Raw genomic sequence first — 27,365 nt, 5'->3', positions numbered from 1 at the left:
ACTGATTATCTGTTGATTTGTGCTAGATTCTTTCTTAGAGCATAATCTAAATTCCAGGTTCTGGAGACACCCAGCTTGGTCCAACCTTGGTAGGTTGTACTCTTAGCTTTAAGGACTTAGGCATTCCCCACCTAAGAGTTCAGAAGAACAGTGGGTATCCAAGCCAGTCCAATTTGTTCATTCATTAATTCAACAAATTTTTGAGCATCTGCTATGAACTAAATACTGTTCTAGGGTCTGTAGGTACATCAATAATACAAATAGACACAAATCCCTTACATTCAAGCTGGGAGTTAACAGTCAACAAATCAATAAATACACTAGGTGAGCAGTGCTATAGACAAATACAAGCAGTGTAGAAGGATTGTGAATGCAGAGAGTCTGCGGGCATTACAGTTTGCAAAGGGGTGTCCTGGGTAGGCCTCACTGACAACATGACTTAGGTGGGCCATGTGGTTCTCCAGAAGAAGACTGTCCCAAGCAGAGGGGACAGCCAGTATAAAGTCCCCGGTCAGAAGCTGAGCACACCTGGCCTGTTAACAGAAACAGGAGGCCAGTGTGGCTGGAGTAGAGTATGAAAGGGAGGGAGGTGGCAGAGGCTGAGGTCAGAGGTTACAGGGGAGTCAGATCATGTCCTTACAGGGCATTGCAAGGTCATCAGCTTTTACTCCAGTGAGATGGGAATCAGTTGGAAGATTCTGAGCAGTGACATGATCTGACTTATATCTTTTAAAGTATCGTTCAGGCTGCGGTAGGAGGGACAGGAGCAGAAGCAGGGAGGACCAGTTAGGAGATGACTCCAGTAATGCAGATGAAACGTTGATGATTGGCAATAGGGTAGTAGCAGCAGAGATGGTGAGAGGTGTTAGATGTTGGATAAAATTTGAAGGTAGAACCATTTTCTGACAGATTGGATGTGAATGTTGGAGAAGACAGATGTCAAGGAGGACTCTAATCAGGGTGAACCTTACAATTCTTGCTTGGAATGCTGAACATCTCCAAATGAGGAAGCACGTGGCAGGCACCCTATGCCCATGAGGAGAGTCAAACTGTGGGTGGCAAGGCAGAGTGGCAGAAAGAAAGGGTCCCGAGGGCAGTGCTGAACCTGAAGCCTGATCCACCTCTGCACTCCAGTTACAAGAGCCAACGAGTCCTCTGTTACTTTGTTACTTGCCTCCAAAATAGGCTTATTGCTACTCCCACCCAGACTCTAAGATGTCTCTGAGATGTGCTATTTGCCTAAAGACACTTATCACAGTTCCACCAGAGCTAGTCTTCAGACCTCAGGGATGACTCCCAAAATATTCCTTCGCATGCCTCCCTATCTCATTGGTCTCTTGGCAAATTGTAAGCCCCTTAGTGCACTGTGTCAGGAGCAGGGTCGGTCAGACCCGGCACGGCAGAAAGTGTGAAATTATTAGCACAAGATCCCTGTTGTTGGTAGTAGTGGTGGTGCTAGTATCACCTGTATTTTACAAAATTGAGAGCAGAGATTAAGGGATTTACCCAGGATCAGAGAGTCTTCTGTTTCAAATCTAAGATGGGTTTGTCTGATGAACCAATTACAATCCATCTATCACATAGAAGAGAGTAGAGGTTTTCAGGAGGAGGTCATCTGGCTGGTTGCTTCACTGACTGGCAGTATACTGGTACAGATACCACGGATCTGATCCTCAGCTTTACACATCAAGTAACTCCCGGGCCCCTTTACTCAGGGTGATTAGGCTGGAAAGGATTAATTCATATAGCCAAACTTATAAGAAACTGACGTATAGACCAGCTTGTCAGATTATCTAAAATAGGAAATATTTCTCAAACTTGAGAACTTGTAGACTCTTGAATATATCCCACTTTGAGAAACATTGTATTCGTACTTACATCATGAGACTTTATGTGATCACTTGATCAAAACAGTCAGAAATGCAAATCTAGTCTGAACATTGGCATTGCTCTATGAAAAGGTGGCGATCCAGGTGATGCTTGTGTTAAAATTTTTGTATTATCTTTAAAATGAAAACACAAAATTTTAAAATTATTCTAAAGAATTCCTGGACCTCTAAGAATATGATTGAAGACTCCAATATGAAAAATAATGCAATAGAAGAAAGGCTTTGTTTGAAAACGGGAGCTAGTTATGTATACAGGATGCTCCAAAGCAAGTCCACTCAGGAAACCAGATTGCAGATGAGAAGGCAGATTGGTGGGTGTAGAATAAGAACAGAGGGAGTTGGCTGTTCTCAGGGAACACAGTTGTCAGTCAGACAAGGGTAGCTGGTTATCCTAACCTGCATTTGCTCTACAAATATTTTTGTTTAAGACTCTACCAGTCATGGAGAACAGAGCTCCATCTTTCTTGCCTTATGATAGAGAAGGCAAGAACAAATTATTGTTCACTAACTTTCCTTTTCCTAGACTTCATCATGAATCCATGAACCCTCCCTGCCAATGCATCATTTCTAGGTAAATAGGAATTGTGCTCTTCTCCTGACAAGGAAGGGACTTGGACCAGATTAGGAAACTCCAGACACCGCGCTCTTTCCAATTAGCATGTAGCTAGTTCTTGTCATTCAACTAAAATTATGAGGGTCGCTTATATTCTATAGGAGACGGTAAAAACGACTTTTAACTCTCTTCCAATTTTGTCTACAGCAGACTCTGAGAAATCCATCATTCTTCTCAAATGACTTCTCCCCGTGTTGTCTGCCTACTCCTATTTTAAATCTGCCTTTGACCAACCCTCCCCTTTCCCACCTCCAGCCTCAGCTGAGTCAGTGCTAGGAACCAGGGAGCACCCACCGCCCATTGCCACATACTCTCTCCTGGCTCCCACACCGGATTGGACTGGAGCCAGGTGCAGCGCTGGGCTGCCTCCAAGCAGGCTGAGAGAATGCATCCTGTTCCTGGGCAGCGATTCCAGGGGCAACATTGAATCCTCGGAGCCAGGCAAGGGCATGTAATCCCTTAGGCCACTTGGCAAATGCCTATTTGTTCTCTAGTATGGTCAGAACGGGGAGGGGGTGTGGAGGGAGCGCCTGGCCAGTTTGGAAATGAGAGGGCCCTTAGGGAGCAGGCGCTGAACCCCAGGGAGCCTTGATCCGAGCATGTGGTCCTTGCTGAGCCCCCTTACCTGGTCTGCCACACGACTCGGAGCAGATGCCTACACAGGCACCACCAGTGCCCTCCAGCACCTTTCAGTCCAGCCACTGCCGCCTTTCTCTACCCTACCATTTCTCAGGAATGTGTGCCGTTCGTCTTCTTCCCGAAGTCTGGAATGTTCATCCCTTTTAGCTCCTCCTCGCCAAATCCTCCCCACCATTCATTCATTCATTCATTCATTTCTTTTCCCTTCCAGTTTTATTGAGATGTAATTGACATACAGTGTAAGGTTAAGGTATACAGCACAATGATGTGACTTACATACATCATGAAATGATCACCACAATAAGTTTAGTGACCATCCATCATCTCATATAGATACAAAATAAAGCAAAAATTTTTTTCCTTGTGATGAGAACTCAGGATTTACTCTCTTGCCAACTTTCATATATGTTAATTATATTTATCATGTTGTACGTTATATCCCTAGTACTTATAACTGGAAGTTTGTACCTTTTGATCACCTTCATCCAGTTCTCCCTCACTCTACCCCCTGCCTCTGGTAACCACAAATCTGATCTCTTTTTCTGTGAGTTTGTTTGTTTGTTTGTTTGTTTTTGAAGTATAATTGACCTACAGTGTTAGTTCCTGGTGCACAACATGGTGATTTAATATTTCTATATATTACAAAAATGATCATCACTCCTCCCCACCCTTTAAAAGCCACAGCTGAAATGAGCCCTCCAGAAAGCCTTCTATGATCTACAACCAGAAAGGATCTCTTCTTTTTTTGTCAACAGCCATACCCATTTTCCTGGACCTATCCTAAAACATAGACAAAGTTCTGGTTTCTACTGTAGCTACTGAGATACATTTCTTATCTATTCTACCAGGAAATAAGGTAGGACATGAGGGCATGTCTGACTGCCTTTGCTTTTCTCATAAGGTTCCTCACATTGTAGTTGCTTAATATTTGTTGAATGAATAATAAATCGGAAACATTGTGCACATGGTGCACAAATTACAGAAGACGGGATCCTTTACAAGTTTCCCTTCAGAAGCTGCCCCTAAGCAAGTCTTTCCTGGAGTCCCTCTAATCTCCCCCCACACCTGCAGCTACAGGGGCCTATTGCAGGGGGAGGGTAGCCTCCAGGTACTTGATCCAGCAGTAAGCCAGCATCCCTTCTGACTGGTCAATGCCTAGGCCATACCAGTTGTAAAATATTTTGAATATCAGCGCTGCATCTAAGACAGGCAGCACTCAGCCAAATGACATAGAATAGAGAGTGTATACAAGTGCATGTTATAGCAGTAAGATATTCCCATTGTGTGTGAGTCACAGGCTAGGTGTGTTGAGGGAGGTATTAGAGGGTAGGGGAGTTGGGTGTTGCTAGAAGCTGGAAAGCAGGGAATAATTGTACTTTTCGTTAATTACTTGTGTAACCTTGGGCAGTAGAGCACCTCTGCAGTCTGGAGACCCGAGTTCTAGTTCTGGTGCTGACACCTGCGCTTGGACCTTGGGCAGATCACTTCATCTTGTCACAGTCAATTCATCTACACAATAGGGGGATGGTTGAGGTTATAGTGAGATACAGGGTTGCTCGATGCATGTAGAAAGTCATGAATGGAACCTCAAGAATGGATAGGTCAAGGAGATAGTGCTTGAGCTTTCCTGTTGAGCCCTCCTGTGGAAGAATCTATTTCCTGCCTGTGCTTTAACGGGAAGTATTTATTGGTTCTAGACCAAGTCTTGGAATTGAGCATCTGGCAAAAGATGGAGAAAATAAACAGGGGTATTCAAACATCAGTCTGATAATGTGCCTAATAGTCTGAAGTTTTTTTGCTTGAAGCAGGAAGTGTTTCTCATCAGGTCAAATCGCAATTAAACCATGCTTTCTTTTCTCTGTAAAGTTCTTTTAAGTTCTTTGTTATTTCTCCTCTGAAAGGGCTCACAACACATTGCCAGATGTGACCAGTGAGCATGGAGTATGTTATGTAAATGTCTGGCATAGTTTAGTTTATTATCATTGTTTTTATTACTTGGTAAAAAAAAAAGTCACTTGCTGGTTATATTTTCCTGTGCAAATAGAATTGCTTAATAGAAGAAAAGGAAATAGAGCAACTGTTACTAAATGACCCAAAAGCAGAAGTTGAGTTCCTTTCACATGAGTATTCAAAAATGTTTCAGCCATGCACTCTGGTCTTGGCAGCACAGAATCAGGGAAGACCTGAGCTGTGTTGAGCAAGGTCAGAGTGAAGATTTATACACCAGCAGAGGAATGCGGGCAGGAGGCAGACATGTGGAGGTACTGGGGGTGAATCTTTGAGCAGAACCACTTAGTAGCCGTGAACACCACTCAGAAACCCAGTTATAATCATGTAACAGAAACACATGTTGTGAATTTGCTAATTTCTCAGACACACATTATGTTTCAGAATTCTTGAAAGTACCCCAGGGGAACTCTCTCTAAACTGGTTTCATTCAAGGTCAATGCCTTGGCTAGCTGACCAGTAAGATAATTTTCTAGATTTGGGAGCCATTTGAAATCTGAAAGTCTTCAAAAGAAGCATATTACAATAGCTTAGAATCTGGAAGAGAGATTACAAATTTAGCAATATGCACTTAAACGTGAATTGTTATCATTGGTTAGACAGATATCAAATTTATTCAACCCATAAATCTCAACCTCTTTTTTCCCCCATAAAAGCCATAAATATAGTACCAAGTGGGAAATAAAGGCTGCTTGCTGGGTGATCGGTAAGACAGCTGATCGTTTCTCTAGCAAAGGGAATTTTTGTAATTTGTTCATATGCCGCTGCATTAATGCTAAAACTTGCTGTTGGCTACTAACTATTCCCTACAAAAATTTGGTTTCTGTTTTTAATCTTGGTAAGAGAGCAGTTGTTATTGTAGTCTTCAGAGGAAGACCGGTACCTGAGAGAGAGCGGCACTGACAGGCGGGGCCCATGTTTTAACGAGGGGAGTTTCGTTACACAGAAAGATTTTGGAGATGGTATTTTAACACAGTTTCCCTTGGAAGATTAAGCTTTCTAATTGCTTTTGTTGTTAAAATACAAGTGTATAAAATATGTGTCTGATTAGTTTCATAATAAGAAGGCCAGTCCCCAATTCTCCTTATACCAGATATAAGCTAATGTTTTATTTTTACCTTAAGTTTGAAGAAAGACTTCAAATTTAAGTATTATAACTAACAGACAACACGGGCAATTATCACTTTCAGGTCGCTTATCAATATCACCATCTCAATGAAGCTGATTTTGACCACCTTATTTAAAATTATGATACCACCCACAACCATGATACTCTTTCTTTTCTCCATGGTACTTATCACTTTCCAATCTACTAATTCACTTTTTTATTATATTTATTGCTTATCATTTTTCTCCTTCTACTAGAAGGTAACCTTCATGAAGGCAGGATTACCCATGTTGTTTACTGATATATTTTTAGTGCCATAAACAGTGCCTGGCATATGTGTGTGTGTGTGTGTGTGTGTGTGTATATATATGTATATATATATATACATATATATATATATATATATAGCAGGCACACAGCAAATGTTTGTTGAATGATTGATGGACATCTATGTATCTGCACTTTCAAAACGCCTTCTGTTCAGAGAATACTACTAATATCCAAGAACCCTAAGGTGCATTTCTTAAAGGCACAACCCCTGTGGGTGCATGTGATCAAGGTGTAGTCAGAGAACTGATGTTGGACACAAGTGTTTGATGCCCCAGTTGCTCTTTGAGCATTTACCAGAAGCAGCTGAGTGCCAAGTCTGTATAGGCCATAAGGACAAATCTCTCTCAGTGACTAGAAAGTCAAGACAGTATGTATTTGTGAAGTGTTCATTTCTATGTACCCAGTGCTGAATCCACTGTGAGGTTCTCCCGAAAGGAGAAGGCCCCATCCTTGTTCTCAACAAGCTGGCCATCTGGCTGGGGAATTTTCTGTAGAAGTGGCCACCTATGGTTCATAACTCTTATTAGCAAGAGGATCCACCTAATTTAAACCAAAGAACTGCTTCAATTTGAGGACTTAAAAACTCAAGTCAATGAAGATCATTAAAAGTACATGTAACCATTTGCTTAGACCAGTAGCCAATTCCTTTGACCTGGTATCCAAAGATTTTTAAAGGTAATTGTTTGTACAGTGAGGCTTAGCTGAATATTTTCAAAGTATCTCCATATCAGAGTGCCCTGGAGATGAAGAGAGATTGTGTGTTTCCCTGCTGTCCTCTGCTTGCTGTAAACACCTCCTTCTCTTGTCTAACTAAGACACAAGTCTGTGCTTGCCTCTTACCCTAGCTCACCAATCAGAGCCCCCAGGTCCTCCTTAGTGAGTGCCCCAGTGTTCATCGTCTGCTGGTCTCACTGTCTCTGGTCCCTCCACCTCCAGCCCCTCCTGCTCACTGGAGCCAGATGAATCCTTCTAAATCATGGCTTTCACCTTATCGGGTCCCTCTTTAGGAATTAATTTTACGACATGCATAGGACTAAATCCAAACTCCTCACACTACAGTTTTCTCCCATCATATAGTTCCACCTGGCTTAGATGACCTCAGCTCCTTGCCACAGTGAATACTGTGCTCCAGTCTGGTCTCTTTGCTCTTCTTTCCCCTTCCACTTTCTCATTTTCCCTTTCCCAGCCCTTGCTCTCCATCCTTGGACCCATCTCCTTGTTTTTATTTGTACTGTTTCTCATTCATTCATTCTTTAAATAGATATTGAGCATATACCATATATAAAGCAGTGTTTTGTGTCCTGGGGATACAAACTCAGCGATTTGGATTTGGATTATGCCGTCTTCCCTTCTTCCTTAATCCAAGGCAATCCAAACCATACACTGCCCTCAAGCGCCAATTCAAGCCTCACCTTCCTAAAGGTTTCCTGATTCACACCTCTGGACAGTGGTAGGCAGCTGAGTATAATGGTAAAGAGAAAGGGCTTGGGAATCAGATAAATCTGGATTGGAATTTTTTGTCTGCCACCCAATATCTATTGACTATTAGGCAAGTTACTCAACTTTTCTAAGCCTCCTATTACCTCATCTATAAAATGGGAATCATAGTACCTCATGGGTTTGTTGTGAGAATAAAGAGAGATAGTAGTCAGTGGTGATGTTGCTGTTATCTTTGTCTTCTCTGAAACTTTATAGCAGATAAATGATGCTTGGTCACTTAAGAATGAGTGAATATTACTTGTAGTGTTTTTGTGTTTCATGAAACTCCTTCCTCATTCAGCAGCACTTAACAAGTGCACAGTGAATGTAGGTACAGTAAGAGGACACTTGGCTGTCTCATTGTCTCTCCTATTACGTCCCCAATTCCTCAGGGACACTGGCTTCTGGCTGTCCTTCCTATACCACCTCCTTGTCAAGATGAACCCTTTGTGTGGACTGAAAGCCATCAAGATAGAAATGGAGATGCCTCTATTTGATATGGGGCTAATGGGAGAGGGAAACTTTTACAAACTGAAGGGTGCCTGAATTTCCAACTAGTGTTAAGTGACCATAGCAAAGTATAACCCATGGCTGCAATTTGCTCTGTCAAAGATGGAATTAAAGGTAAATTTGAAGTTTCACAACATAGTTCTCTCTATTATGGGTGCTGCTGTGCATTAAAATTGTCTGTGGGGGCTTCCCTGGTGGCGCAGTGGTTAGGAATCCGCCTGCCAATGCAGGGGACACGGGTTCGATCCCTGGTCCTGGAAGATCCCACATGCCGCGGAGCAGCTAAGCCCGTGCGCCACAACTGCTGAGCCTGCGCTCTAGAGCCCGTGCTCCGCAGCAAGAGTAGCCACCGCAGTGAAGAGTAGCCCCCGCTCACCGCAACTAGAGAAAGCCCGCGCACAGCAACGAAGACCCAACGCAGCCAAAAATAAATAAATGAAATAAATATATTTAAAAAAATAAAAAATAAAATAAAATTGTCTGTGTGAGGCTCATTGGGATGGGCAGAGATTCAATCACTGCTAATGCCTTAAGGAAATGGGCTGGTGAGAATTAGGGTCATTCATCCCAATTGGGGCAAGAAAGAGTACCAGGAAATGTGTTTTTCAATCTTGACATCTTGCCAGCCGGAGCTAGAGGGAAATGTTTTTTTGAACTCATTGAGCAGCCAACTCACAAATCACAGAGATAGCTGTGCTCAATGAGAATAGAGAGAATTTATTTTTTTTTTTTAAACATCTTTATTGAAGTATAATTGCCTTACAATGATGTGTTAGCTTCTGCTTTATAACAAAGTGAATCAGTTATACATATACAATATGTTCCCATATCTCTTCCCTCTTGCATCTCCCTCCCTCCCACCCTCCCCATCCCACCCCTCTAGGTGGTCACAAAGCACCGAGCTGATCTCCCTGTGCTATGCGGCTGCTTCCCACTAGCTACCTATTTTACATTTGGTAGTGTATATATGTCCATGACACTCTCTCACCCTGTCACATCTCACCCCACCCCCTCCCCATATCCTCAAGTCCATTCTCTAGTAGGTCTGTGTCTTTATTCCCGTCTTGCCACTAGGTTCTTCATGGCTTTTTTTTCCCCTTAGATTCCGTATATATGTGTTAGCATACTGTATTTGTTTTTCTCTTTCTGACTTACTTCACTCTGTATGACAGACTCTAACTCCATCCACCTCATTACAAATACCTCCATTTCATTTCTTTTTATGGCTGAGTAATATTCCATTGTATATATGTGCCACATCTTCTTTATCCATTCATCTGTCGATGGACATTTAGGTTGCTTCCATGTCCTGGCTATTGTAAATAGAGCTGCAATGAACATTTTGGTACAAGACTCTTTTTGACCTATGGTTTTCTCAGGGTATATGCCCAGTAGTGGGATTGCTGGATCGTATGGTAGTTCTATTTGTAGTTTTTTAAGGAACCTCCATACTGTTCTCCATAGTGGCTGTATCAATTTACATTCCCACCAACAGTGCAAGAGAGTTCCCTTTCCTCCACACCCTCTCCAGCATTTATTGTTTCTAGATTTTTTGATGATGGCCATTCTGACCGGTGTGAGATGATATCTCATTGTAGTTTTGATTTGCATTTCTGAATAGAGAGAATTTTTATGTGGTCTAGTTAAAGATGTGCACCACCCATTCAGAGGTGTGCAGAGCACCCCTTAAGGACCCTTGAAACCAGACCACATCACTGGTAGAAGCCCACTTTAGCAAATGCCATGATAACTGGTTTTACGCAATGAGGCTATTTACATATCCTCAGTAACAGTTTGGACTAGTATAAGAAAAATACACTATAGCAGATGTGCCCACCAAATTCTGCATATTTAGCCATCAACTGATAACTAAGATACTATCTACTAGGTATAATATTTGGGTGTGGTTAAGTAGTCTTAAAAAGAATAAATATTCTAAACAGGTTACAAATCAACTTTGTAGTTTTCAAAATAACTTGCATATGATCTCAACTGGTTCTTATGACAACTTTGGGACAAGGGCAGCGTAGATAATTATAACCATTTTACAGGTGAAGAAAGAGAGAGGTTAAATGATTGTCCAAGGTTACAAAGCCTCTAAGTAGCAGAACTAGGATAAGACTCCTCATAGCCATTATTATTTTTGTTATTATTATCATGCTGGTTATTATATTGATTCCCTGATATACTTCTCTGTCTTTTCTGCTCTCTTTCCTATACACAGAGATTTCTGGAATGCACGTGCCCCTGAGCCACTCTGTCTCCTCTGGGCTGGAGAGTAGGGTGTCCCTGACTGGGTCCTTGGCTTTTACAGGGGCAGATGGGGCTGGAAGCCTGGCCTGGCCCGGCTGGCTCGGTTTCTCCTTTTGCCTGGGGCTAGGCCTGAGTGGGATGGTTAGAACTGGAGCCCTTTTTACATTTCATGTTTTTCTGGTTTCTAAGAACAAAACAGGGTAAGAAACCCCTCCAGCAGGAGTGCTTGTTCCAGGCACGGCGTTCCTGCCAGTCTCCTCCTGTAGGAGGACCTGCCTTTGGGCATTCCTATTCCCTTTCCTTGGTATGTGATCACTCTGATAAGTTTTAAAGATACATCACATTCAGTGTCCAGGTCTGACTGTTAGATTAGAATGCAAATACAGTAGGTTACGTGGTTTCATTTCATTAAAAAAACGCTGTTCTTTAAGTTGGGAGGTACACATGTTTACTAATATCATGCTGAAGCTCTAAGAAGGGACCATCCCCCAGCCCCAGAGGAGTCAGCTGGATGGCTTGAGTCTGGAAGGAGTCGTGGTGACCAGCACAGGCTGACACATGCTGGTTTGGTGGGGCACAGCTCAGCCTGGCCTCTGGAGGTTCATTATCTGAAACAGAGATCATTCACTCTCATTTGGTCATTGCTTGAACTTCTTCTGGAGGAAAAAAAAAAAAAAGAAACACACCCAGAATTTGAAGTAATGGAACTTCATTAAGTTGGAAGCACCAAGGTCGTGTGAATGAGGAGGGTTTTAATTGAACAAGAAAATGTAAACCCCTGCTCCTTCCTAGCTGGAACCCATCCGTGTTGCACATCTGCATTAGTCCTGCAGCCCATGCTTTTCACGATTGTTTCTGAGGGCAAGGACCTGAGTTTTGGATGCTCACTAATCAGAACCGTGCCAGGGGAAACCCAGAAACATTTAGCAACTCTACCCAGAGAATGCAAATAGTCACCCGCTCCGGTTCAGTCCCCTTCACACAGTCTGGACACAGTTGACTCCAGAGGCTGCGGGGGAAGGCATGGCCTTGAAAGTCTCTTTCATAGGCAGTAAGCTCATGCTTTCCCACATAAACCCTGAGACAGCTGGGGAGAGAGAGATTGGAAGAAAGACGGGGAGAGGCAGGGAGACCTTGTCTGTATAGAAGAAGCCAAGAGCACAACAGCAGCCGTCAACGTGCCAGAGGGAGGCTGGCAGAGAGCCAAGAATCTCTGAGCGAGAGCTGAGCAGCAGGGCAAGCCCGTCTCCCAGCACTGGTCCGGCCTAGAAGAATCAGACGGTGCCCACCAGTTGCCTCAGCAACCGGGGGGGGGGGGGGGTTGGAAGCCCCGGGGGTTTGTTAGAACTCTGGGCTCCAAGGAGGGGCCTCCTTATTCTTTCCAAACTGTGTGGTGAGCAGCTGGAGGGTCTGAAGTGGCCGTCATGTTTGGGGGCTTCTGGAGCCACTTTCCCCAGGCCAGCTGAGTCCTGTGACCAGGAGTGGGCTGTCACGGCAGCAGCTGTGTGTCTCTCCAGCTACGATCTGCATGTAAAATCATACTCGTTATTGTATCCTAACCTTTTCAGCATAGATGTGACTTAATTTTTAAATTGCCCTCTTGCTGGCTGGGGATTGTATTCTTTTCCCAAGTCTCTGCATCACAGTTCCTGAGTCTCCAGTGTCCTCCATAACTTAGTTTTCCCCCTCTCCTACCCAGGCAGGAAAGAAACAGAATTATGACTCCTAAAGTATCTCATCCTCCAAGTCCTGAGAGAATCAGACGCTGGGGAGAGGAGGTGGCCTCATGTACACCAGCTGTGTGCCATCACATCCAGGGGGTCCCGGAGGACCACCAAGGCCAGCCTCCCCCATGCCCTGGCACCTCCTCTCTTTTCAACCCCTTTCCCTTCGAAAACTAAACTGCATTCCCTAGGCTGTGGTACTCTATTTCCTGGCTCCCAGAAATCTTTGGTGTGAGAACAGGCAGAGGAATCTCCTGGGGTGTATTTGGAAGGAAGGGAGTAAGCTCAGGGTTGGATAGCTTCCACGAACTAAATCTTAACCCTGCTGCACAATGGAATCATCTGGGAGCTGTTAAAAAATTGAGACTCTCAGGCCCAGGCCCAGATTCAGTGCATCAGACTTGCACAAAGTTTTTGTTTGTTTGTTTTCTGTTTTGTTTTTTGTTTGACAAAGGTACTTTTTGTAACCATTCCCAGGTGGCTCTGAGATGCAACCAGGGTTGAGAACCACTGATGTAAAGGTGAATAGCCTGGACACAAGCACAGTCAGGGTTCCTGTGTGCTATATAATGGGTCCAAACCTTATTTGTCTGCAGGAAGTCCCTCAGTTTGGGCCAGTCAGGCAGCTGTACTTGCTGGTGAAGACCTCTTTCTTTCTCTCTTTATCTACCAGATACCTCCTCTAACTTGTTCTAAGCTTGAGGGAGGTGATCCTGGGTAAAAAGAACCCAGTTCCGTGGTACCATTATAGTAAGAGAGCTTTTGGAAAGTTAGCAGAGGAGGAATACAACTTCAGAGCACTGGGGGGAGAGGGAGTGGTTTGCTGGTTTTTTCTTTACATCTAAAATAAAACCCAGAGGAGGGGTGGGGCAAAGACAGAAGGAGGGAAGAAGCAGAAGTGAAACAGCAGATAGAGTCATGAACGAAAATGAGAGAATCCAGGAAGATTACCACCCCTACCCCTCATCCCCCCCCATACCTGTTCTTAGAGAATCTGAGAAGGTGGGGCTTTTGACTCTAATAATTAAAATTGCAAATGGCCTTCCTTGAAATCTGTCCTAAAATTCTGAATAGCTGTAGCTCTGGCAGCTGCTTTGGGACAGTTATTTCAGTGTCCCAGAGGAAAGATATTTTGGGGTTTAGTCCTTGCCAGAAATAAGAAGCCAAGGGAAAAGGAGAAACATTACAGAATTTCCAAAAATATTTTGATAGCAATGCAAAACTTTGTGGAGGCTTAAAGAAAAGTTAGAGTACACTCATTTCAAGAATGCCTACTGGCTTTGTATTTTGGCTGGTAGATTAATTATGTTATCCTATGTTGTCATCTGGGGAAGGGCAAGTTCACAGATACACATGTGGGAGTGCGTGTGTAAACGTGTGTATGCCATATGCCTGTGTACACTTATTTATACATTTTTACTGTTATGATTTGTGTATATGAAATAAATAAGTTCTATTTAAGTTTTAAAATAACATATAAAAGGACTTTTCCTATTTGGAAAAGTGAGGGAGATGACATCAGGTTCTAAGTCTGGCAGGAAAATGAAATAGGGAAGGCTTCAGCTAGTGATGTAAATTTGGACTACACATCTCAAGAAACCAAATATGACCTACCTACCTATGGTCCTCAGGGCAGATGTGGGCCAGTGCTGCCTGGGCCATATGTGGGGACCTTTGGTGGGCCTGCTGGGAAGTAATGTGCTCCAAATAAAGCTTGATGTTTTCCTCCTCCAGCCCTCTTCCCTCTACCTACTCCTGCTTCTCCTGCATTGCCTAAGCAAAGTCACTCCTTTCCAGTGCATCCCGGTCTTAGTGGTTAAAGGATTTTGTTCCTTCCCAGTGGCCCAGCAGTAAGTCTATTTTGTGGGTTCTTATTTTTAATGGGTTTAAACTATTAGTTGTTCTGTAGTATTTTATTTGTTATAATGTGCTCATTTTCTCTACAAGTACCCAAGGGCTGTGTTGCACAGGGTGCAATTTTAAAAATAAAATAATTATGCCCTGGAGGTTGGCAGATGTGGGCTTAAGAATTATTGCATTGTAAGGGCATCCCTCAGTTATGTGCAGACTCATAAATATCTGCCCATCAGTCGGCTTGTCTGGGCAGCCAGATCTGTAGAATCTGTTTGCCATCAAAAGTACTAAAAATGGCAAAGCTTTGTTTATCTCAGCAAAGAAGGACTTCATGCAATTTGGGACCAAGTAACAAACGTTTCTATGGTGTAAAATGAAAGCAGAGGATCTGATGAGACAAGATTTTCCTGCAGTCAAAAGTGTGAGCCCTTTTGTTTTTGTTTTTTAAAATATTTATTTATTTATTTGGTTGCATGGGGTGTTAGTTGCAGCAGGCGGGCTCCTTAGTTGCGGCTTGCTGGCTCCTTAGTTGCGGCATGTGGGCTCCTTAGTTGCGGCAGGTGGGCTACTTAGTTACAGCTCCAGGGCTCCTTAGTTGTGGCTCGCTGGCTCCTTAGTTGCAAGCACATGGGCCCCTTAGTTGCGGCAGGCGGGCTCCTTAGTTGCAGCATGCAAACTCTTAGTTGCGGCATGAATGTGGGATCTAGTTCCCCGACCAGGGATCGAACCTGGGCCCGCTGTGTTGGGAACACAGAGTCTTATCTGCTGCGCCACCAGGGAAGTCCCGTGTGAGCCCTTTTGAAGGATGGGCAGCTAATACTGATTCTCACTCTGCTCCAGCACTCAGCAATTGAGTAAATAATATCTTATCTGCTCCATGAAGTGTATATTAGAAAATTCACCCCACTGGCTCTTTTTTTAAAAAACTTTTCCTTGACAAGGGAAAGAAATTGTATTTTTCATTTAAAAAAGAAAGAAAAGTTATTTTTATTCGTATGATTATACCTGTAGGAATTTGTTTTGTTTCTTTGAATTTTAAAATTTTGAGGGCTTCCCTGGTGGCGCAGTGGTTAAGAATCTGCCTGCCAATGCAGGGGACACGGGTTCGAGCCCTGGTCCAGGAAGATCCCACATGCTGCAGAGCAACTAAGCCCGTGCGCCACAACTACTGAGCCTGCGCTCTAGAGCCCCCAAGCCACAACTACTGAGCCCATGTGCCACAACTACTGAAGCCCACACGCCTAGAGCCCGTGCTCCGCAACAAGAGAAGCCACCGCAATAAGAAGCCCGCACACTGCAACCAAGAGTAGCCCCCGCTCACCACAACTAGAAAAAGCCCGCGTGCAGCAACGAAGACCCAACGCAGCCAAAAATTAAAAAAAAAAAAAAAAAAAAAATTTATGTTGGTAACATGCAACCGTCGCCCCTGCCCCCACCCCCAAACAGAGTTGCAAGTTCATATTGTTGCTAAATTTAAGATTGAGTTTAATTAGGAAAATTTTCAAGTTGAACGTTAATTGACAATGATAATTAAAATCTTACAGTTCTTTACAGTTTATAAAAAGCATTCATATGCTTGCTCATTTAATTTTTGCAACATAGAGAGGAAGTTGAGGCAGGTTTTACTCTCTCTACTTTATGGCTGGAGAGGTCAAGTCTCAGGAAAGTTAAGGATCTTGTCCCAAGTCATAAAGCTGGCACATGAGGAATGTAAGTCTTCTGATCCCAACCCCATGCTCTTCTTTAACTGATAACTGATTAGTCTGGTAAGGACTGTTAAAAACTAATGAATTAAAAAAAAAAAAACAAACTAATGAATTATGTATATGTGCCTTGAATCATATGGTTTCTTATTAAAGTTTTAAATTTTGTGAGGGTTCTTTAAAAGAAAATCTCAGCGGGTAGGCAAGCTCAAGCTTCCTATGGCTTCAGCTCCCTCTGTCCCATATTTGTCAGGTTTGTTGGCTCAAGCAACTGTTTTTCCTCATCCCAATATTGAATGAGATCTAGAAATATTCTCTTTCCTCTTAGTGGAGTCCAGCCCAGCTGTGACAACATTGGACCCTTTCAAAATTGGCTCACCCTAGTAAACTGAGAAAACAGTTGTAAAAACACATACATGGATTAGTTTATGGAACACAGATTTTTAAATTCTAACTTAACTACAGTCTGGCCAATAGCTGCATTAGCTTTCAGGACAGACACCCAACTCCAGTTCCTAGGCCTTGCTTTCATCCTGTCTGGGGTGCTGGAGAGGATGTGATGCCAAGGTACTCAAACACATAAGCTAGGGTGGATTTCAGGTCTAACAAAATAGTCAGTCCTCCCTAGTATTATTCTTCAAGTGTGAGCTGTGTCTGAGTCTGTCCTGCTCCACCTCTGTTCTATAGTCACTTTTGGCTCTTTTGGCCCATTTGATTCCAAGAATTATGTTATTTATCATATGATAGAAAAGCACTAGGGGCTTCCCTGGTGGCGCAGTGGTTGAGAGTCTGCCTGCCAATGCAGGGGACACGGGTTCGAGCCCTGGTCTGGGAAGATCCCACATGCCGCGGAGCAACTAGGCCCATGAGCCACAACTACTGAGTCTGCGCGTCTGGAGCTTGTGCTCCGCCACAAGAGAGGCCACGACAGTGAGAGGCCCGCGCACCGCGATGAAGAGTGGCTGCCGCTCGCCGCAACTAGAGGAAGCCCTCACATAGAAAACGAAGACCCAACACGGCCAAAAATAAAAATAAATAAAATAAATAAATAAATAAATTTTAAAAAAAAAAGAAAGAAAAGCACTAGACTGGGAGGAAGGGGCCAAGGGATAAGACGAGGTCCCCATGTGTGACACTGGCAAGTCACTTTGCCTTTCTGGGTCTCAGTTTCCACATCTGACAAGTATGTGGGTTAAACTGGATATCTGTCGTATTTTCCCCAACCTTTGTCCTGGAAGTCTCTCTCAGTAATCACAGATTTCCAATGGTCAGGCTGAGGTGGTGAGGAAAACGACATGTTTAAATGTGCATATGGGAGAGGGTCAAGTTGCACCTGGGACCCAGAAATGTAGAGACCCTGCTTCTCTAAAGACTTAGGGAGCTGAATACAAACTCACTTGGGGTCCAGAGATGCAAATAACAGAGACAAGCAAGATAATGACCCCTAAGAGTTTAGACCTAGAGAAGATGCAAAACTACCGCAAGGATTGACAGATGATGCCCAGATAGGACTCTTTGCTGCTGGGATGTAAACTTCACAAGGGCAGGGGTTTTCGTTCTGTTTAATGATGGATCTCATACCTAGGCACTCAATATATGCTATTGAATGACAAATGAATACTTTAAACTTGTGATAAGCTAAATAAGCAATGTGAGAATATCTAATTTATCTAACCGCATTCACCCCAAAATGCCCCCTGTGCCCTAGGGCCGATCTCTGGATAATTCTGAATCACTAGCTAAGCTACTATTCATGTAGCCACTAATTGGCTTGGCCTTTCCTCCTTCTACTTGCACTTTCTCTGGTGTGACCCTTGCCTGTAGAATGGTTGGTCTGACATTTATGGCTCTGCCCATCATCAGTTAATAAATTTCCCCAGAATAATCATACTGTATCAATTCAGTCATTAAGCTGAAATGGTTAGCAAGATCACACAATCCTCCAGACTTTGATTGTGGAGAACTAAGGGTATGGTAACGTGTGGGTGGATATGTAAGTAAGTAAATATTAAACTGAGACCAAGAGGAGAAAAAGAGGAGAGAGCTGCCCTGTCTTTGCGCATGCCTCTCTCTGATAATCATGGGTGTACTCAGAGCAGTTGAAAAATTCTCTGCTTGGCTTGTGTTCCACTCTGAAAACAGATTTAACTTTTTGTAAAACAATTTCATTAACATCATTGCGCATATAATAATGGCAGTCAGGGTTTTTTGAACACAAGAAAAGCCTGACACAAATAGGGAACAATCCAAATAGGGTAACAGGGCTAGGAAAAACCTGGCAGCTCTTGCAAAACCTGCATGGAGCCAGGGCCAAAGCTCTGAACTGCTGTCCAACCACACCTCCTCTGAGGCAGGGCTGTTTCTGGTTCACACTCTTCTTCCTCAGGCAGGTTCAGGCTGTTCTCTTTGGTTTATCTCCTCTCTATAATTCAGTTCCACAACCTGATGATTTTGCTCTTCTGCTTAGTTCCTGTTAATAGTTGCTTTTTTCTTTTCTACCAACCTCTGTTCCATCTGAGTCTGCATCTTCTTATGAAAGATTTCCTCTTGGGTGTGTTGGCCAAGGCACTGAACTCATTGGTTAGCCCCGTGTGTTCCTCCCAAGAGGCACGTGGGTTTACCTAGTTTGAGTTATACGTGATCCTTGCCCTCTAAGCAATTTACAACCAAGTAAACAGATAAAGCAGGTGAATATTGGATAAGGTGTAAAGAAGTAAATCAATTAACTACGACAATATAAATTACAAGGAATACATTCAAAATGCATAATTTACAAGAAAATAGGGTTAGTTGCTTTTAGTAGAGAGAGTAAAAAAGTCTGGCAGATAGGATGGATTTGTGATCTGTTCATTCCCTCATCCAGTAATAACTAAGTAAATATGCTATGTTGGACACGGTAACAGAAAGAAGATGGGTAAGACATGATTCCTACTCTCAAGGGTTATAATTTGTAGAAGAGACATGATGTGTGCATATGCCTATCTAAAATACAAGGGGGAAAGTATTCAGTGTTTCGAGAGGTACACCAACAAGGCTTAGGCAAGGGAGCAATACTTTTTGGCTGGGTAGGAGGTGCGGGTATTTGAGGTGGGCTTGAAGCATAGGTGGGATTTCATATTTTCAATGTTTCACCAGGTCACTGATGCCTCAAGGTAAAAATAAGTCACGGTAACTGAAAAAAACAGTATTTTTCTGGCTTTGGTCCAAATCTACTATAGTGGCGTGCTAAACCTTACCCAATCTGCCTGCCCCAGTATTCTTTTGGCACTTGCCAGTTCTTAACCATTTGAGAATCATGTCCTCTTTTCAGCATCTGAGAAACTTATAGAACCTATTTCCAGAGAAATAAACATATATACCCAGTTAGTTGCATGCAGTTTTCAAGAGTTCATGGACCCTTGCAGCCTCTTCTTGGACTCCCAGGAGTCCATGGTCTCCAGTTTAAGAATTCCAGATGCAGACAGTCCCTGAAGTGTGGAAGCCATTGGCTTTCAGAGCTACACAGCAGGGTCCTGCTGGCAATGTGTCGGGAGCTGTCACATACGGAAGCCACGCTGTATTCTCTGGGGTCCTCAGTGCTCCTGGTGCAGGCTGACCTGTGTAACTCCGAGGGCCAATTTTGGTTCCAAAGCAGTGCTCCTTGCTAGTGTGCACCCATGTGTACACACACACGCACACACACACACACACACACACACACTATCAGAATGGGGAATGCATTTGTGCAGGGTGTACATATTTTTAGAAGTTTCCCTGATGATTCTGATACCTGTGATGTGTCCCTCCACGCTCACTGCCTTAGGATGCTATTATCTGTGAGCCTCCTCCATCCCTTGTGCTGAGAAACTCCTGCCTGGCAAGTGCATCAGACATGCCTAGACAAATCTGAATCCTGGCTCTGAGCCCAGCTTAGGCTCAAGCTGGGGCATCCCTCCACTCCCCTTCCATGCTGAATTAATATTGCAGCTGGATGGCAAAATAAGGTCACCAACAAGGAAACTCTAGAAAGCAGGCAGTTTACAGTGTTAAAATATTTCTCTATCACAACTTCCTTGAGCAGGAGCTGGGCTGGAACCTTTTAGAATCAGGGATGTGACCTGGGGTTGTTGGCTGAATGTTGAGTTGTTCTGATCTGCAGCTTCAGAATTAGACTGGCTTCTGGGAGTAGTGAGTAGGCTGGGGTGAAAACCACATCCCCTTTCCTATTTTTTTTTTTTTTTTTATTTATTTATTTATTTATTTATTTATTCATTTTTGGCTGTGTTGGATCTTCGTTTCTGCGCGAGGGCCTTCCCCAGTTGCGGCAAGCGGGGGCCACTCTTCATCGCAGTGCGCGGGCCTCTCACTATCGCGGCCTCTCTTGTTGTGGAGCACAGGCTCCAGACGCGCAGGCTCAGTAGTTGTGGCTCACGGGCCCAGCTGCTCCGTGGCATGTGGGATCTTCCCAGACCAGGGCTCGAACCCGCGTCTCCTGCATTGGCAGGCAGACTCTCAACCACTGCGCCACCAGGGAAGCCCCCCTTTCCTATTTTTAATACCATTGAACATCAGTGTGGTATCTCCCTCAGGACCAAGGCTGGATTACCCGATGGGCAGAGTAAGCATGTGCTTCAGGCACCAGCAGCACCCTCTCCCAGTTCCTACTCCCACTTTAGTCAAAGCTACATGGGCTCTTGTCCCCATCAGGATCCCCTTCTCAACTGGAAAGGGCAAATCAAGCAGAACTCTACTCTGAGGGTATAACGGTACCTCGTCATTCTGGAGGGCAATCTGTATCTCTGAAGACTTGAGGACAAACACCTAGTTCATATACCCCAGTACTTCCCAGGAATTTCTACGTTTCTAACAGTGACTCACAAACACCCACTCTATCTGGGTATTGGGTCAGGCACTTCAGAAAGGAACCATTTATGGTGAGTTTGTGGTAGGGAGATATCCTGGGGAATGTGTGAGGAGGAGGCCTTCCTGAGACCCCTTGATTCACAACACAAAAGCAACTATGTCTACTGTCTTGTGAACCAGGCCTTCTTCTTGCCTTATGTTTTTCTTTTCTATTTTTTTTTTCTTGGCTGAAATTTAATGTAAAACTTTTGCTGTCTTAAATGTTTTCATTAAAAAAAAAAGGGGGAGGGGGAGAAGAAGGCTTTTAAATCTTTCTGGTTCTTTCTAATAATTTTCAGTTCTGACATTTGCCTTGAAATTGCCATGACTTTAGACAAGAGGAAGGGGAAGCAGGAAGAGAGCTCCTGGCCTCCCTGAGCCTGACTTCGGAGCCCAGGCTCTCCTCCCTGTGCAGAAGGAGCCAGGAGCCCCAGGGAAGGACTTGAAGGCAGGGGTGCTCACAAACAGTGGGCTGGGGAGCCTTACTCTGCACAACACTAAAGCTGCTAAAACAGATGATTTTGAGGTTTGGGAGCTGATTTGTCTTAAGAGGTGGGCTTTTTTTTTTTTTCTTTAAATTTTAACTGAGAGTTACTACTATCTTTGGAATTTATTTCCTTGGAGGTTGGTGGCAGCCTGAATTTGGCAGTGTTCAGGGCAGTGTGCTTTTTTTTTTTTAATATTTATTTATTTATTTATTTATTTATTTATTTTTGGCTGTGTTGGGTCTTCATTTCTGTGCGAGGGCTTTCTCTAGTTGCGGCAAGCGGGGGCCACTCTTCATTGCGGTGTGTGGGCCTCTCACTATCGCAGCCTTTCTTGCCGCGGAGCACAGGCTCCAGACGCGCAGGCTCAGTAGTTGTGGCTCACGGGCCTTGTTGCTCCGCGGCATGTGGGATCTTCCCAGACCAGGGCTCGAACCCGTGTCCCCTGCATTGGCAGGCAGATTCTCAACCACTGCGCCACCAGGGAAGCCCCAGGGCAGTGTGCTTTTGAATTTGCTTTCATTTCTTTTTTGTTTCTTTTTTTCCTCTCCTAAAGCTTGGGGTTGTGAGGACTCAGGGCATTGCTTCATTAGGAAAGGGAACATGTCAACCTGTGCTGAAACTGCTGTGCTACAGGATGCCTAGACTTGCATGATGTGCTCTGAATAGGGACAGGCAGGATTCAGGACTGAGCTCAATATTAAAAACAAACCAAAACCAAACCCAAAACCAAAAACAGCTATCAAAGGCAGAAAACAAATGAGAACATTTCACACCTCTGAATTTCAAAATTAAAAGACAAGTTTAATGTCATATGAAAGTGCACCTTCAGGACTTCCCTGGTGGTCCAGTGGTTAGGACTCTGCGCTTCCACTGCAGGGGGCACGGGTTCGATCCCTGGTCGGGGAGCTAAGATCCTGCATGCTGCATGGTGTGGCCCCCACCCCCCAAAAAGTGCACTTTAAAATCAAGAAGAAAATGGCAAATACCTCGATAAAGGGTATAATAATATAATAATGCACAGTATAAGAAATATAAATGGTACGAACTGTATAAAAATGCTCACCCTTCCTAGTAATCAAAGAATTTCAACTTAACCAAAAAGCCATGTTTTTGATTATCAAATTGGCAAAGATTAAAAATAAAAATAGAAACTGAGTCGGTGAGTATGTAAGAAATGGGTACTTACTTTTATAAGTAGCTAGTGAGTGTATAAATTGGAGGGCAATTTGGCAGTGCATATCAGAAACCTTAAAATTGTGTGTACCCTTTGATACAGCAAGTCCAATTAAAGGAATTTAACTTTAGGGAACTCCCTGGCAGTCCAGTGATTAGGACTCCGTGCTTCTACGAGTTAGATCCCTGGTCAGAGAACTAAGATCCCACAAGCTGCATGGTGCAGCCAAAAAAGAAAAGGAATTTAACTTTAAGGAATTATCATGGATCTGTGTAACTATTTAGATAAAGGACGTTAAATAATATACCTATACTATGAAATATGCAGGTATTAAAACTGATGTCATAGGTATTTAATTATATAAAAGGATATTCATAATACGTCAAATTTTAAAAGTTAATTAAAATTAGCATATAACGGGACTTCCCTGACGGCGCAGTGGTTAAGAATCCGCCTAACAATGCAGGGGACACGGGTTCGAGCCCTGGTCTGGGAAGATCCACATGCCGCGGAGCAACTAGGCCCGTGAGCCACAATTACTGAGCCTGCGCGTCTGGAGCCTGTGCTCCGCCACAAGAGAGGCCACGACAGTGAGAGGCCTGCGCACCGCGATGAAGAGTGGCCCCCGCTCGCCACAGCTGGAGAAAGCCCTCGCACAGAAACGAAGACCCAACACAGCCATAAATAAATAATTTTTAAAGATTAGCATATAACAGTATAATCCAATTTTTACAAAAGAAAATCTGATGGATAGAGAAGAAGACTAAAAGGATACAAAAGAAAGTTAACAGTTATAACCAGTGGTTTTTCTAGGGTAGTGGAATTGCAGTTAATTTTTCTTCGTTTTCATCATCTCTGTTTTATAAATTTTCTACAGAGAATATATTTTCTTTTCATAAATAGAAAAATAAACCTTCATAGCATTATTTATTTAGCCAAATGGTGGTATATTTTTATCCCCTGAGGATGGTGCCAGTGGAAGAAGCCTTATGGCTTCAAAGGTAACTTGGGCAATGAGCTCTATCATTTTCAAATTTTATATAAGAATTTTTTGAATTTGAAGCAATTTGATTTTGCTCTTTGTGGAATAGTAATGTGAGAACTCTCTCTAGAATTAAAAATTCACTCTGACTCTTAGACAAGTGATTTAATCCCCTTTTAAAATTAAAATGATGTTCTGAGGAAATTAAAGTCCACAAGGACTAATGTAACCATGAAAATAAGCACTGACATTTGCAGAGTTTAAAAATAAATTAGGGCCCCAAAGCCCATTACACCAGTCTAAACATGAGAAAAACATCAGACAAACCCAAATTGAGAGCGGCATTCTACAAAATACAAATACTCCTCAAAAGAGTCAAGGTCGTGAGAAGCAAGGAAAGACTGAGAAACTGTCACAGGTCAGAGGACACGAAGACAGGACAACTAAACACAATGTGATATCCTGAGTTAGATCCAAGAACAGAAGAACATAAGTGGAAAAACAGGTGAAATCCAAATAAAGTCTGGAGTTTAGTTGGTAGTAACTCACCAATGCTGGTTTCTTAGTTTTGACGAGTGTACCAGGGTAATATAAGGTGTTAACATTGTAGGGTGACTAACCATCCTGGTTTGCCTGGGAGAGGGACTTCCTACATATGAAATAGACACTACTCATCTTTTTATTATCTTGCTGTTTGTGTTTTCAGAGATATTTGTTTGCAAGTGGCCTTTTAATGTATTCACTTTTAATATACATTAAATAAACTTTAAAAAGTTTGTACTTCTTTCATTCCATTGCTTTATCCATGGATTTTACTTACTTTTGAAATATTCATTTCTAAGCCTTTGTTCATATGCTCTCATCTCCTCTCAAAAACGTTTCCATGATTGGTTGAACCCCTTTATGCACAGGTCCCTATACTGTTCTTATAGAGTCTTTCACTCCAGTATTCTACTAGATTTTTAAAAGTGAAGATTCTATTTACTTCTTTTCTTCGCATTTAAAAAAATCAAGGTAAAATTTACATACAGTAAAACATCATTTTCAGGCACAATTCTATGGATTTTGGACTATACTAGATTTTTTACAATTGTAATTCAAATATTCTCTTCTTGATTCTTAATAGATGTTTGAATTCATCAATCAAGATAAAGGTGACTTGAAATGCTTACGGACTATGTCTGTACCAGTTATAATAAATAAAAACTTCATTAAATTATTGTTCATTTCCTAAATATTCCTTTTCTCCTGAGTACAAGATTCAGAATTATTAAGTTTAAATTTCATGGAGGACAAGACATTGGTAAATTCTGTAGGAAATCAATGACGGAAAGTATCAGAAAGTTATGATTTAATTTAAAAAGTCAGCATGAATTCACATCTTATCTGCCTCAGTTATGTGAAATAACCTCTGGGTCTAACAACAGATATCAGCTGAGGGAAGCCATGAACCAATTACTTGGGATAAAGCACCATGAAAAGAATACTATACAAACAACTAATCTGGAAGTTAGAGAAGTAAGGTGTAAGAATGAACTACTTAAGTAGATTAAACATTGACTTTGATATCAAAGTGTGGAATAGTTTGGAATGGATGGATTACACAGCTCTAGGGATCAATATTAGGACCAATTTTATTCATTTTATATGTCAGTGACTTAGAAGAAGGAACATGCAGTAAGCTTGTTATACAAAACGAGAGGGAGGGACGGTCAATACAAAGAAGGAATGAAAAGACTGGAGTAGACTAGGAACAGAAGCAGATAAGTGGCTTATTCAATTCAAGGTGGAGGAAATATGAAGTAGAAAGATTATCTCACAGTAATATGAAATCACAATGTTCAAAATAGAGTAAAAGAATGAAAACTCATTAGGTGAGTAAATAAGCATGCTAGAAATAAAATAATTCAAATGCTATGAGTAAGAAAGGAATATTGACTATAGAATTTAAATATTAATATTCTAAGTAAAAACATTACATGTATTTTTAATGTAGTAGACTAAAAAAATAACTCACTGGAATATATATAATTAGAGAAAATAATTGTGCTTTGGGAATTCCCTGGCGGTCCAGTGGTTAGGACTACGAGCTTTCACTGCCAAGGACCCAGGTTCAGTCCCAGGTTGGGAAACTAAGATCCCGCAAGACACGTGGTGCGGCCCAAAAAAAGAAAATAGTGACATTTGCTGTCAGGGATGAGAGAACACTTGTATTCTGGGTAGTCTATCAGTAAGAGAAATATCTTATTAGGTGGTAGAGTCACCTAATTTATTATTTATTATGCTTTATAATTTACATATATATTGCACATATTTTATATATATCAAATGGTATATAATAAAAACATTTAAAGATTTCCTTACAAGTTTGTGATGATTTGTTCAGCTGGTGAATGCTAGTTTTGTGGCCCCTTTACAATCAGCAGGTCATATTACTAGCAGTTTCTCCATGAAAATAAGATGTCTGAGACTTTCATCGTAACAGAATCCAAATTCGTGGTGTATTGAAACCAATGAACCATTTAATAGATGTTTGTTGATTATCTTCTCTTTGCTCAACAAATAGAATTGTTTCCTGAACTGATATCAAACATGTCTCTTTTGATAAAGCATAAAAATCTAACATTTTCTTTTAATATTTGAAATTCAAATAACAATGTCATAGCTTTTTAAAAAAAAGTCCCAGTGGGACAAATGAAGAGTTATTTTCTTTTCAAATCATACTCCTCTCCTTCCTTGAGAATCACTGCTTACAAGTCACAGAAGAAGGGTGAGACATCATGCTGGGGCACAAAATATGTAGGATTGAAACAGTGGTGACAACGTGGTCATGAATTAAGCATAATAGTAAGGGTACATACTCTATGTGTCTTGGAAAATTAAAAGCAAGGGAATTACTAATTGCTGGAAGCAATGGCTTTATGGAAGAGGTTAAGACTTGAACTGAGACTTTAAAGCTTGTTAGAATTTGCAAGAGCACGGGGGAGAGGACAGGACAAACCTGGTGGTAGAGTGAGTAAACGTTCAGGGGTAGGAGTGACTACACACATAGGGCAGTGAGGGGTTTGTATGCGTTAGATCATGAGAATCACTAACATTTTTGAGGCAATGGAAGGTTAATTTGGTGGCAGATGCAGAAAAGAAGGACGCAGGAAAGTCTGGAGTACCATCTAGAGCTACAGAAGTCCAGACAGGGCAAAGCACCCTTTGATCTCTTTCAGAAGGAGCTGTCTAACCCTCAGTGATTTCTGAATTTGGAAGATACTCCTTTAGCAATGTATGTAGTGGACTTTAGACTTTGTTATTTCTCTTCTGTTTTATCTGGATTTGTGTATGTTTATCTTTTGTCTCTTAAATGGATTATCTACTTCTTGGCAGTAGAGACCAAGCAGTATCTTATGGAATAGCGTTCAATAAATTTTGTGGTTTCAGAGGGTAGCTGAGAGAGATTCTGCAGGAAAACTTGTTAGCACCTCGTAACTGGCTGCCAGTGAGAGAAGAAAGAGAGAAATGTGTCAAAGGCAATTTCATGTATGGGCATCTGAGAAAACAAGAACCTTGCTGTCAGAGATAGGAATGTCACAAGGGAGAGGGGGAGCTGGTTCTGTAGAAGGTTATAGGTTTAGCTTTGAACATTCTGAGTTTGAGGTGGAAGTGAGACATTCCAGAGGACTTTACAGTGCTTGAGGTTATGGAACTGGAACTCAGGTGACAGGAGACAACTACAGAGA

At 42.4% G+C, this 27,365-nt stretch overlaps 1 long non-coding RNA gene across 3 annotated transcripts in view; it reads left to right on the top strand.

The window, feature by feature from the left end:
• Nucleotides 1–27,365, top strand: part of LOC132368552 (uncharacterized) — a 39,877-nt gene that overhangs the window by 8,065 nt on the left and 4,447 nt on the right. Inside the window, exon 5 of one of the 3 annotated variants that reach the window (XR_009504123.1) lies at nt 24,761–24,826. The exons of 1 other annotated variant lie outside the window; for it this stretch is intronic. This is a non-coding gene — a long non-coding RNA (uncharacterized LOC132368552). Of the gene's footprint in view, nt 1–14,286; nt 14,397–24,760; nt 24,827–27,365 lie in introns of those variants that run through there. One more of the 3 variants, XR_009504122.1, reaches the window with a different exon arrangement.

The sequence above is a fragment of the Balaenoptera ricei genome, chromosome 7, assembly GCF_028023285.1.
Source record: "Balaenoptera ricei isolate mBalRic1 chromosome 7, mBalRic1.hap2, whole genome shotgun sequence".
NCBI lineage: Eukaryota > Metazoa > Chordata > Mammalia > Artiodactyla > Balaenopteridae > Balaenoptera > Balaenoptera ricei.
This window is presented reverse-complemented; position numbering and strand designations above follow the sequence as displayed.